The following is a 14,237-nucleotide window of genomic DNA, read 5'->3' as shown; positions in this document are numbered from 1 at the left end:
CTTCCCTCATTGGCTGACCTATGGTCAGCCAATGAGGGAAGGCATCAAGAAGCCCATACGTCGTCACTTAGTGGGATGGGGTCAGGGAGACTGCTGACCCCACCCCACTCTGTGATGAAGTGTCACTGATCAGCCCTTAAGCCTGTGCGCTTCAAAAACTCACCAATGTGCTTGCACCTTGGGCTGAGATTCCGTGGTTGTTAGGTGGGGATTTTAACTCGGTGCTTGATATCTCCTTAGACCGCTCCTACCCTCGGCTGAGGATTAGGCGACCTGCTAAGTTGAGGTGCGGGAGGGGGCTGCGCGGCATCGGCGAGCCTCTAATGCCCAGGCCCTTTATGCATTGGTACTTAACAGGCATTTGGCGCGCTCTGCACCTAGACACCCGCATATACTCATCCTTCTCCCACGTACATGACCTGCATGTTCGGCTGGACCGAATAGTCAGGTCCTCCTCGCTACTACCATTAGTTAAAACCACTGATTATCTAGGCCGCACGCACTCTGACCACAACCCCCAGATACTACAGTTGACTTGGGGGGCTGGTCCTCCACCGGTCCTTACCTGGTGCCTCCAACCGGCAGCACATGAAGGCCCTGCATTCCACGCTTCATTAGAAGACGTCACCGCACAATACTTTGAAGACAATGCTGGTACCGCACACAACACACCTTTAGAATGGGAGGCATTTAAAGTCTCCATCAGGGGCCACAGTATGGGGCTGGTCTGGAACATGCACAGACAACTCACCCGAGAGATAGAGCAACTAGAGCAAGATCTTCTACAGTACGAAATTCGAGTGGCATCGGGCACAGGGAGCCCACAATCATTGCGCGAGAAACAGAGCGAACACATTAGCCTCCTCGAGCGGCTGCGTTGCCTCAACTACAAAGCACACTCGGCACACATGCATGCACTGTCCGACAGACCTGGTAGGTTGTTGGCCTGGCTGTTACAACAGGAGCAGCTCAGGCATCCCATACATGCCATATGACCAGCACACGGCCCTACAGTATACACCCAACACGAAATTCACGAACTGATGAACAAACACTACACAGCACTTTCAAAGCCGTTGGCGCACTCCATCACACCAGGCTGGACGCGTTCCTCTCTGCAATCCAACTGCCGACCATCACACCGGAGCATCGCGAGTCACTGGGCACCCGATTGAACCAGAAGAAATAAGAGAAGCCATATACGCATTAGCAACCGGCAAAACCCCAGGCCCAGATGGGTTGCCTTCAGAATTTTATAAAGCATACGCCACAACACTGACACCACGTCTCCAAGCAGTCTACACTGCTGCAATTGATGCCTCTTCCCTCCCACCCTCACTAAATGAAGCACGGCTGGTCTCACTGCTTAAACCAGACCGGGGCTCTGTGAATGTAGGCTCTCTCAGGCCACTAGCCCTTCTAGATACCGATTATCAAATACTAGCGAAACTGCTAGCGGATCGGGTAGCTCCCTTAGTCCGTACGCTTGTACATGATGATCAAAATTAGTTCGCCCCGACACGCTGTACCTCACTCAATCTTCGCCGATTATTCAGAGTCGCCGAATATGCGCCGCAGCAGTGGTCCCCTGCAAAAAGCGTTTGACACCCTAGGGTGGGAGTTCCTCTTCACGGTGCTGCCACTTTACGGGCTCAGGGAAGACTTCATCAGGATGGTCCGTCTACTATACAATGACCCGCTAGTGAGGGTAAAGACGGGCCCGTACATGTCAGCCCCCATCAAAGTGCAAAGGGGCACTAGGCAGAGGTGCCCTCTATCCCCGCTGCTGTTCTCGCTCGCGGTGGAGAAGCTGGCGGCCATGTTTCGGGCAAGAGGTGAGGACTGGGGGATCCCCCAAAGTGATACCATACACATCATATCGTTGTATGCGGACGACCTCCTTCTAGACCTCAGAGACACGCACTCTGTCCCAGGTGAAGTAGAACACATCTTGCGAGAATTCGCCGCAGTGTCGGGATTGGAAGTCAATGCGTCCAAATCCTGTCTCTATCCATTTGACGCGGGCACCCCTGACCCGCAGTATGCTCTTGATGGCACAAGCATTAAGTGGGAGGCCCACACATTCCGATATCTAGGAATCAGGGTGTACCATCGCCCAGAGGACCTGCTTGAAGGGAATCTGGGAAGAGCAATAACATCTATCTGGTCGCAAGTAGCATTCAAAGGAACACTCCCTCTAACCATCATGGGCCGAGTAGCGCTAACGAAGATGATAATCCTGCCTCGGTTTTTGTATTATTTTGCCAACTCGCCAATATATCTTCTACCGGCCCTTTTCAAAACGCTGGAAGGACTAGTAAGAGGACACATCTGGGGGGCCTCCCGAAGCAGAGTAGCAATCCGGAAACTATATCTGCAGACAGACTGTGGTGGGCTTGCCGTGCCCAACCTGGAACACTACTACTTAGCCGCTCAGTTGCAGTGGGTAGCAGTGTGGCTCTCAGACCAGCACCTGGCAGACACAGCATCGGACCTCCTGGCCCTAGCCCACAAAACCCTTCTCGCTCTCTTCCACCCATGTTTCAAGCAGAAGCTGCCGTTGCAGCTCCTGTTAACCGTGGCACATCGGTGCTACCGCAGAAGTCTATACTTGACGAGAGACGCCAAACTGTATGCCCCTCGCTCCCAATAGTAGGTACACCAAGTAGACACAGCACCATTACGTCCCGAGAAGTGCGACATTTCACTGACGGTGGCATACAAGATCTCGGGGATCTATATCAAGATATATTCATTGATTCTTACAGAGTAGCCCCAGGGCATTTTCTAGAACACCGAACGCTCATAGCAGCCCTACACGAGCACTGGGGAGACATGTCCACGGAGCCATCTATGCCGCTCACCATCCAATATTTGCACGTGATGGGGAGGGACAGACATCTTATAAGGTGGTTTACGACATCCCTTAGGTACCATACAGCATCATTGCTACTCTCCCTGCTTGTGCATTGGGAGACAGACCTTCAGCGACCTCTCACAGACTCTGAATGGGACAGGATACTGGGGGCCCTGATAGGCGTTCCGCGCAACATGCGGTTTCAGCTCATACAGTACTTTATTATGCAGAGGGCGTACCTCATGCCAGCGAAAATCAACAAATACTTGCCCACGTTGTCAAGCTGTTGGTGCAGATTTTCTGCACATGCTGTGTAGCTGTCCGAAACTGGTGGAATATTGGGAGTCAGTAGTGATAGCACTAAGCTGTTACACAAGCCGCACTATATCCCCCAACTGGGAGACTTGTATTCTGCACCTATATGCGGACAACAAACGTTTACAAGTTACCTCTCGGTTTCTGGCGGTGTGGCTGATCACTGCAAAGAGACTAATCACGAGCGCTGGCGGTCGGCGGAACCCCCAGTGGTACGAGCCTGGAAGCGCTCGCTACAGGTCTGGGCTGTGGCAGAAAATGTAGCGCTGCGTAGGGAAGACGCACTGGGTCTTCGAAAGTTCCCAATTGCGGAAAACCGGGACATAATGCTACGGGAACTTCTGAGCAGCAAAGAGACCCCAGAGCCCGACGACAACCCGCGGCGGGCGTGCGACAAGGGAGACTCCTCACAGGCAACACGTAACATAACACATCTAGCAACACGCACGGTGGCTGCGCGCTACACCTACATAGGCATACGTTGACTTAAATAGACCACGGTGCCCTCGCCCTCCCCGCACTGCGCAAGTCACCCCTCAGGTGCCACCATATTGACATATTCTGCTTTCCAGTGACCCGCAAACATTCTGCCCATCCACACCCCCCACCCAGTTACATGTAGTTACCCCGGCTCCTTCACCGCTTAACACCTTCCTAGCAGCTCCAACATACGGATGCAGCAAGTGTGCATTCCGTGGGAGGGTATCCACCCTCCTGGCGCGCAACCGTGAATCACGGGGCGCACAGCACAGAACACTTACCTGTGACCTACCTCTGAATGAACCTTTACCGCATAGCTGGCACAGCCATCCACTTCCCTCCAATAGGCAGCAGCCACAATTTCCACCTCCACACCATTTAGTTTTGGTCGCTCCTGGCAGAACGGTATACATGATAGCTGAATGGCACAGCATGCCGGGGGGATGCCACTGGCCCCATCACATCATCGCCGTCAACATTACCTGCACAACTGTTCACTTTCGCACTCTCAAAAGCAGACACCCCAGATGTATTATGGCACTCCAGTAGCCGGAGGGTGTCCCACATATGTACCGATGCCATGTTATTCTGATGACAAAGTATTATACTCACTTTTGATATCAGGTACTGTGTATGTCAGAGCTGCAGAGATATGAAATGTTGTATACTGTACTAAAATATTTTTTCACGAAAATACAATTAACAGATTTAAACAAAAAATCAGTCCACAAGTTCATGAAGTACTATTGCCTTGACAATCAAGTTTATTGGCATTCTGCCTGATCGTTCCTGCAGGACTTTTTAATCACTTGTGAGGTACTGCTTTGGTATCTATTCTCAAAGTGCAGAGTCTGTGCTTAGAAGCACCCATTAGAAGAACAAGTTACTTCCCTTCGGTAACACTCTTTTTAGTGGATACTCTTATCTAACTGCAGATTCCGCACCACCCTGTCTCCTCCACGTTCTATGGATTTGTCTTTATCCATCTAAAAAGGTCCGAATCTAGAGATCTGCACACTGGTCATATCACTTTTCTGAAGGGCTTTGCGTACGAGGGCGTGGACAAGCCTGCAAAAGAAACAGACATCAGAGTGCATGGGTGGCCCCTAAATGAGGCTCAGTTTGTCACTTGTGGAGTGGAACAACATCGCCACAAACCTACACAGTGTCACTTACTGGTGCACAGGAGTACTGTTTTTTAGTTTTCCAGATCCAGCCTGACACCTGGGGAATATTCACAAGGTGAGGAATCTGCAGTTGGTTGTATGATAGAAGCATGCATGGTTAAACCACATGTACCTCTACCATGCAGTCCAAACCACGAATGCATCTTAACCACACATTCCTTTACCACACATGCCTTTATCACGCAATTTCATGGTATAGGCATGAATGGTAAAGGGATATGTGTGGCTAAGGTCACCACTATCCTGACCACCCCCCACCCCCTGACCGTCCCCCTGACTGTCCACCCCCACCTCCCCCGCTGTTCCAAAAACCCTGCCCCTTTACTAACACTGTATCGATCCCCCACTTCGTGCTGACTCTACCCAACCCCCTCCACCTGTTCTAAGGCCTAAAACTCTGCCCGTTTACTTACATTAACCCCCTGTGCTGTCCTCATACTACCCCAACCCTTTCACTGCCCTGAAACCTACCCCGCCCTAAAAACTACCCGGACTACCCAATCCCCTCCCTCTGCCCTAAGGCTTAAAACACTGCCCCTTTACTAACACTACTCCCCCACGACCGTGCTGTCCCTTAAACTACCCCACCCGCCTTCCACTGCCCTGAATCCTACACCGACCCCCCCAGCCCTAAAAACTATCCCGACTACCCATTGCCCTCCAACTGTCCTAAGGCGTAAACCCTGCCCCTTTACTTACACTACTCCACCCCCATGCCCCTGCGCTGTCCCTTAAACAGCCCCGTCCACTGCCCTGAAACCTACCCCGAACCCCATAGCCCTAAAAACTACCTGACTACCCATTCCCCTACCACTGCCCTAAGGCCTAAAACCTGCCCCTTTACTTACAATACCCAGACCCCCTCCACCCTCATGCGGTCCCTTAAACTACCCCTACCCCTTCCACTGCCCTGAAACCTACCCTGACCCTCCCCACTCACAGCCCTACTCACCTCACCACCGTGTCTTCCTGCTTCCGTATAGCAAGCAGCTAGACCATGCACTGCCTTAATCCCGCATATGCGTGGTTTAGGCATATGCGGTGGAACATGCGTGGTTAAGACCGCGGTGTTCCGACTGTTCCCCTCAGCAATTGGAGTATCAAACAGAAAGAGCATTACTAAAGGTAAGTAACTCTCCCAACCGCTGCATCTTACACTCAGAGAGGCTTTCAGAGGACCATTTGTCCACTTTGCTGCAGTACAATCAGGCTCTTTTGGACAAAGGAGCCATAGATGAGTCCTGACCTCTGAGATTGAAACTGGGTGCTACTACTGATTTGTCCTCGTTCCAAAGAAGGGCAGAGAATTCTGCCATATTCTAAACCTTCAACCTCTCAGTTTCTTCTTGCGACTTATTCTATCTGCCTTAGATCCTAGAGACTGGATGGTGGCATTGGACCTGCATGATGAACAACAGGAGATTGTTCAACTACTCCATATCCCCATCCTGCCGGCCCACAGGCAAAAATTGCGGTTCATAATACTCAACTTCTCAAAGCCACTTCCTATGAAGATGATCTTACCCTTTTTTGTCATCAAAGCTCTCTTGAGGGATGCTCTCTTAACCCTCCATACAATTGTCAATGCCTCCCTCACTCGAGGCATCCTCTCAGAAGTTCTCAAGATTGGCCAGATTCTCCCATTCCTAAGGAAAACTGCACTAGACCCTAATAACCTCACCTACTACAGGACCATCACCTACCTACCATTCATCCTCAAGATCCTTGAAAAAGCAGCCTAAGTTCAACTACCAGTCTGGCTTCAGATCACGCTGCAGCACAGAAACCGCTACCTTACACATCATGGCAGATGCTCTCTTGACCACAGATGATGACCCCTGCCTTCCTCCCAATATTATCCAGTATGTAGGACCAGGGCAGGGAGGCTTTCAAAGAACCAGTGGCATCCAAAGCTAAACCACCAAGGGTGGAAAAGAACTACTGCTTCTCCTCAAAGGACCCTTCCTAGATCAGGGGAAACGTGCCAGCTGACAGCAAATGCCCCAACATCTACAGGGTCATCCCCTGACAAGGAAAGCAAGAGAGTAGAACTGGTGGGGAGAAAAATGAAGAGATAAGCAGCAACGCAGTGGCGCATAGCCAACTGGAACGCTCTACTAAACAGCTACGCTCACCAACAGTGAGATGAGATGGGAGAGCTCATGGAGCACCTGCCAGAGGATTTCAAGAAAAGGGCGAACACTGTGTTGCAAGAAGGCACGATGATCACCAATTTATGCGTCAGCTCCATTTTGGATGCAGTAAACCCAGCCAGTAAGCAACTATGCACTGCTACCACCTTACACAGACTCTCTTGGCCGAGGATCTCAGGACTCAAACAGGAAGTTCAGTCAGCAATAATAAACATGCCCTTCACTGGGGACCTCATTAGCAGCCACAGGGGCAGCCCAAAACACCTGAACCAGGGGCAGTCAGTATATAATCCTAACAAAGGTCTAAGAAGCAATTAACATCAAAATACAATATTCACAAAAAGTTACAATTTAGAAACAGAGCAATTCATTATTCAACACCTTAGAAGAAATAAAAATAAGAGAAATAGGGCAAATAAGAGAAAAAGAGGAACCCATATACAATGATGATTTTCGAAAAAAATATTTTTATATAAACAAATGTATTACATCTTATAAATATAGGAACAATTAAGACCGTGGCGCTCAATGCAGTGTGCTGGTACAAAAACAGTGTATATTACAAACCAGACAAGTGGCAGACAAAAAAATGCAGATCACAAAAAAGGAACAACATAGAACAAAATAATGTGTCCTTCATTAGTTTTATGGCCACATTGCGTCGACGGCGTTTCGACCTTTGTAGAATAACACGGTCATCATCAGGACTCGGAGATAAATTGAGCGTCCAAAGATTCTTATCTTGCTTGTATAGGTTGGGATAAAGGTCCAAAACTTTCATTAAAGCAAAAATGGGCAGGCATGAATTTAGGCCGCCCAAGGATATACAGAAGAGTTTCCAAAATGGCTGCGTCTGTCCATAGAGTTTAACAGATCATATCAGGCAGAAAGAGAACAAATCACCTGGATGCTTCAATCGCCACAATTGGCAAAATACGTCCTACTAGGCAGCAAAATCAGGAAGCCTGGGGACATCTTGTTTGGAGAGGCAGCAGGGCATGATAAAAGATAATGCGACGGCCAAGGCCATGAGTGCCCTGCAGTCCAAGGGAACATTTAGAGGAAGCATGGCCCAGAAGTAAAGAACACCCGCAAGGGGAACGATACAGACACACACCACACATTCACTATCCTTTTCAATCAAAATAACAGACTAACGTGTCCACTTCTTAAATTGCATATTATGGGTTCCATAGTAGCATGCTACTCGCCGAAAAAAGCGCTTCAACACCTCATCAGGGGTAGCAAGCACTATATAAATGCAAACCTTTTTCCCTCTTCTATCTCTGTACCCTTCTCTATTCAAATAACTGAATAACATATCCACCACTCAAATTACTTTCATATTTCACTATACTAATTCAAAACGAATCCTTTATGGGTTCCGGAGTAGCGTGCTACTCGCCAAAAAAGCGCCTTAACACCTCATCGGGGATAATAAGCGCTATGTACATGCTAACCTTTTTCCCTCTTCTATCCCTCCCCTACCCTTCTCAATCCAAATAACTGACTAACATATCCACCACTCAAATCGCTTTCATATTTCACTATACTAATTCAACACTAATCATTTATGGGTTCCGGAATAGCGTGCTACTTGCCAAAAAAGCGCTTCAACAGCCCATCAGGGGTAACCAGCGCTATATAAATGCAAACCCTTTTGTAGGAAAGTGGGTTTCTGTTGCAGTAACCCCCCACTTTTTGCCAGACTACTGACGCACTTTTTCTTGGTGTGCCCTTGGTCCCTGCTAATCAGGTTCCCAGGGCCTGTGTTCTTTCCCCAAAAACAAACCCAATTGGCATCTCTGTCCATGTGTCAGCCCCTGGTAAATGGTACCACAGGTACCCAGGGCACTGTGACCAAAGAAGGCCTCTAAGGGGTGCAGCACTTATTGTGCCACCCTTCAGAGGCCCTGTACCCTGACACTCACACACTGCCCTTGCAGGCTGAGTGTCTGGGTGCAGAACAAAACAGAGAGTCGACATGGCACAAATCCCTGTGTGCCATGCCCACAAACCACTGCCCTGGCATACATCACTCACCCCTCTAGCTGGGTGCCCTATGCCAGTGGTGAGGGTACAGGTGCATGAGCCCTGTACCCATACAGTGCCCCCTTCAGTGCCCAAGTCCATTCCTGGGCACTATAAGTGCAGTGCTGCCATTAAGAGTATATGGTGGTGGGAGTTTGTCATTACGAACTCCACAGCACCATAATGGCTACACTGAAGACTGGGAAGTTTGGTATCAAACTTCTCAGCACATTAAACCCACACTGATGCCAGTGTGGGATTTAATGTAAAATGCACAACACTGTCCTCTGATACTGCCTTACTGCTCGACCAAGCTACCACTTTATAGAGTAAGGTTCTATCTAACTTTAACCTCTGCCAAACCTATGAAGACCCTTGGACTCTATACACACTGTACCTCACTTTGGTGCAGTATATATAGAGCCAGTTTCTTACATTTTTTCCCTCTTCTATCCCTCCGCTATCCTTCTCAAGCCAAATAACTGACTAACCTACCACCACTCAAATTACTTTCATAGTGCACTATACTAATTCAACACTAATCCTTTATGGGTTCCGGAGTAGCGTGCTACTTGTCAGGGGTAGTAGGCGCTATATAAACGCAATTACAATGTAATACATGCAACCTTCAGTCACCAACGGTGCAAGGCTACAGTTCCACCACAGTGGCAGTACATTACAAGTGCCAGGCAGACTTTCAGGGCCACGGAAGGGGAAAAGGGAGACACCATACCAGCCAGTGGTTCTCTCAAAACACTCTCCAACACAGGTCACCAGTGGGAGGAAGAATGGGAGGGTTCCTGGAGGAATGGAAAAAAACCTACAGAAAAATGGATACTAAGTATTACAATATATGGCTATTGCATAGAGTTAACAAAGTCACCTCCAAGGATACCATCTGAAAAGAAGAGTATAAAGGAAGAGGAACAACATCGACTACAACAGGAAGTGGAAGACCTCTTAAGCAAACAAGCTATAGAAATAGTACCTTCAGAGGAAATACACCAAGGGGTGTACCTTTTTGACATGGTCACCCACACTTTTTACACTGGTTTCCTGCTAACCAGGTTCCCAGTGCCAGATCCCTTTCCCTAAACTGTATAATTGTTTCCCCAGTTAGCAATACCTTTAGCCAAGTAAGTGGCACATCTGATACCTAGGGCAAGGAGGCTAAAGAGGGTCCATAAGGGCTGCAGCATGTATTGCGCCAACCTAAGGGACCCCTCACATAAGTCATGCAGCCTGCCACTGCAGGCTGTGCGTCTTGATGCAGATAAAATTGAAAACACAATATGGCGCACACCCTAGTGTGCCATTTCTACAGGCACTGCATGCAGTATAGGTAAGCCACCCCTACAGAAGGCCTTACAGCCCTAAGGCAGGGTGCAATATACTGCATATGTGGACACACCAGCACGAGCACATATGCCCCTGTGATGTCTAAGCCAATTCTTAGATGTAACAAGTGAACAGGGAAGGCATTTTAAGTACATGTGCTGGTCATTGGTAAAAACAGCTACATGATGGCTTCACTTAAAACTATGGTGTTTGGCATCAACCTGTAGGAAGCTGGCTCTATATACTTTACCAAAGTGAGGTATAGTGCACACAGAGTCCAGTGGAACCCCAAAGGTAGGCAGAGGTAAAATTAGATAGAACCTTACTCTCCATTTGTGGTAGTGTGGTCGAGCAGTAAGGCAGTATCAGAGGACAGTGTTAAGCATTTGTTGTACACACTCAGTCAGCAAATAAATTCACACACTCAAAGACTGAACTTCAGACCGTTTGTTTTTGTATGAAAATATTCTTTTAGTTATTTTATTTCTAGGACCAAGCAAGCCTGGCACAGGTAAGCAATAAATACTTTACAGTAGTAAATCCTGATTATAAAACCGTTCAATTGCAATTGTAAATGTACTATGGTTTAACTTACAGTATTGTTTCAGAGAAATGCAATGACTTGTATATACAGTACATAGACTTAAATGGGATTTTCAGTCGAATAGCAGGTAAGTTACTTTTGGATTACTTTTCTTACTCAGGGCTGTATGCCTGGATGCAGCACTGGGACATTTCCTATAAACAGGTGAGTAAAAGCATTTTTGTTGAATCGTACAATTTTAAAGACTTTCTTTAGTTTTCAAAACTCATTACTTAGAAACTTTTTCAGGAAAAAGTTTCAATGTTATCCTATGGAGGAAAATATGGTTATCGTTTTTTTTAGGTAAGTAATCGGTCTTTGGAGTTGAGGTTCTGGGATTAGAACAAGGGTTCCCCCAGGGTCAAGGACGCACTCTCGTTAGTCCCTCAGCCGCACTAGAGCGGCCAGGTGCAGAGTGCTGAGGCCCAATGTTATCCAATGGGGGATAGGGGGCCTCCGGTTGGTGGCTGCTCTTAAGCAGGCCACTGGGTTGTGGGAGCAAGGCTCCTGGACTTTAGCTCAGGGCAAATGGGGAAACAAATTAGCACCAAAGGTGCACCCTCAGCGGCACTAGGGCGGCCGTGTGCAGAGTGCTGTTTCGAGGTCGGATGCCCTGTTGTTTCCAATGGAGAACCTCCGGTTGGCAAAAGCATTGCAGGAAGGGAAACAAAGAACTTCTGGGTGCAACCACCACATCAAGAGGTAAGTTGGGAAGTCAGGGGTTGGTTAGGCAAAGTCGGTTTGGGCACACAAGGCCATGGGTCATCGGGTGCAGGGGTGCCTTTTGGGGTCAGATCTTCTTACCAGCTCCTGGTCGTGGTTAGGGGAGCCTTCTGGATTTTGTCTGTAGGCGTCGGCTGGAGGCTTGAGGCAGGTCAGGGGTCGCCGGATCTCGGTTCAGGATCGCCAGGGTGACCTCCTCGTGGTGTTTTCTCACTTGAGCTCGGGCCGTGGACGACGGGTGCAGAGTGGGGCGGATTCGCGGTCTCCGGCTGCTGCCAGAGGTTGCAGTTGAACAAATTGGGTGTTCACGGGAGAAGCAGTCTTTGGAAGTGAAGACAGGCAGGTCCTCCGGGGTTTTTGAGGTTGACGGCTGCACGACACACAGGGATTTTGCAGGAGCAGGTTCGAGGGGAAGACCGGTCGGTAGGGCTGAGGCCAAGTCAGTGGGCATCTTCCTCTTGTTAGCTGCTGCAAGGCTGTTCGGTCCTTCTTCTTTTCTTCTTGTTTCTTGTCTGGATCTGAGGAAGCAAGGTTCAGGGGTGCCCCCAATACTAGATTTAGGGGTGTTACAGGTAGGTAAAAGGCAGAGACCAATGGGTCCCTTCCCTGGGGTGGGTACACCCCCTAAAATGCCACCCTCCAGTGGCAGGGGGCATGTGCCTGTCCCTGGTTCACTTTATTCGGCACCAAAACATGCAGCCTGCAAAGGCAGTGTGTGAGTGTAGTGGTACAGGACCTCTAAGGGTGGCACAATAAGTGCTGCAGCCCTTAGAGGCCTTCTCTGGTCACAGTGCCCTGGGTACCTGTGGTACCATTTACCAGGGACTGACCTGTAGCCAGAGATGCCAATTGGGTTAGTTTTGGGGAAAGAACACAGGCCCTGGGAACCTGATTGGCAGGGACACAGGGCACATCAAGTAAAAGTGCATCAGTAGTCTGGCAAAAAGTGGGGGGTTACTGCAACAGAAACCCACTTTCCTACACAACCACCTTGTATGAATAAACCCACACTGATTCTAGAGGTGGATTCATTAATACATGCATTCAGAGGGCTTCTTAGAGGTACCCCCTGAACACCTACCAGCTTCTAGTGTGCTGGCTGACTGGTGTAGACCAGCCTGCTACCACAGACAGGTATCTGACCCACGTTCTCTGGAGGCCAGGAACAAAGCCTGCTCTGGAAGGGTTTTTTATACCCCTCCAGCAGGATGACCTGTAAATTAGCATTCCAGGGCAGGGAGCTTCAAAGAGCCCCCCACCTTAGGTATGCAAATTTGGCTTCCCTCATAGGGGAGGGGATGCTACCACCGCCATCTCTGACCAGAGCCCAGTTGGTGCCTGTAGAGGTGGGAAAATTAGTAGTCAGAGAGGCGTGTTCACCCTGTAGCTAGTTCTACCCCTTAGGTGGGCTACCTGATGTGGACACGAAATATAAAAGTCTGCCATCTTGGTGATGGCAGCATAAGGACCTATTGGACAGGGTTATGCTTCCCTGATCAGAGACAAGAGGGGGTTAGGAGCAGATAATGGTCCACTACCAAAGCTTTGAAAGTACCTAAATAAATATGTGGAGGCACTGTTCCTATAGAGGGAGAAAAAAAATGAGGACGAATTTTGGGGAGTTCTAAGTATTTATATTCATGGTGCCCTCACACATCCATTACGATTTCAAGCTTCATCATTGAGTAATGCTCCTCATATTGCCGGCGCTGCAATGGCCTACGGCCCCGCGAAGAGTCACTTTGGCGGAGATCTTTTTATTTAATGGAGTGAATATGGGTAGTGGAGTGTAGGGAGGTTAAAAGGGATACCAAACTGAACTTTAATGTGGTGGTACACTTGGCAGGATTAAAATGCAATAATTGAACTAGGGCTGTTGCAAGAGCCCAATGTACCCAAATAGCCTAAATCAGTGGGTATGGTCAGGTCAATATGTTTTGCACCCAGTGGTCCGGCCGAATCCATGGCTTTTCCTCAGGACCTAAAAAAAGGATCCCTCCTCCACACGTAAGACGTGATCTGTAGTGCAGGTATTCCCCTGAAAGAAGACCTTTTCGAGCCTCCCAGATATTAAAAACGACCTTGTTTTGTGAACTGCTCGGAAGCTTGTGCTTGTGATTTTCACGCTGCGTCTCTTTCGGCTAAATTACACTCCTCCCCTCTGAACATGGTGAGGGCGGGGCTGGAGAACCCTCCTTCAGTCAAACCAGAGACAGAAACAGTGTACTTTAGAGCTAGAAGAACGTTGCTATCCTGCTTTGCTTGTTATTTCTATAAGTCCTATTGTGGGCAGGCTGCAACTGAGGAACCACTCCAGTGGCCACTTTACTCAGCTGCATGTGTAGGGTCATTATTAAGTTTCCCACTGCGGTGCGAGCAGCAATAGCTATCTCATGAACTGCTGCCGGTCCCCGGTCGTGCTGCGAGCGTCAGGAGAACCCGCCTTTAAAGACGTTTCTAGTTGTATCAGAAATTCTGCAGTGTGCCGTGCTGGGTAGATGTGTTACACTGTAGCTGCAGTTAGAACTGTGAGCAGCCCCCAAGCCTGCCGGGCGCACTCAGCAGCATGC

General features: G+C 48.9%; 1 protein-coding gene across 2 annotated transcripts in view; it reads left to right on the top strand.

Annotated features, from left to right (window-relative positions):
• ACTR6 (actin related protein 6) overlaps positions 1 to 14,237 on the top strand; it is a 312,465-nt gene that overhangs the window by 224,451 nt on the left and 73,777 nt on the right. The window lies entirely within an intron of this gene.

Source organism: Triturus cristatus, chromosome 1_2 (genome assembly GCF_964204655.1).
Source record: "Triturus cristatus chromosome 1_2, aTriCri1.1, whole genome shotgun sequence".
In the NCBI taxonomy this organism is placed as follows: domain Eukaryota; kingdom Metazoa; phylum Chordata; class Amphibia; order Caudata; family Salamandridae; genus Triturus; species Triturus cristatus.
Note: the sequence above shows the minus strand (reverse complement) of the source record. Positions and strands in the feature narration are given on the sequence as shown.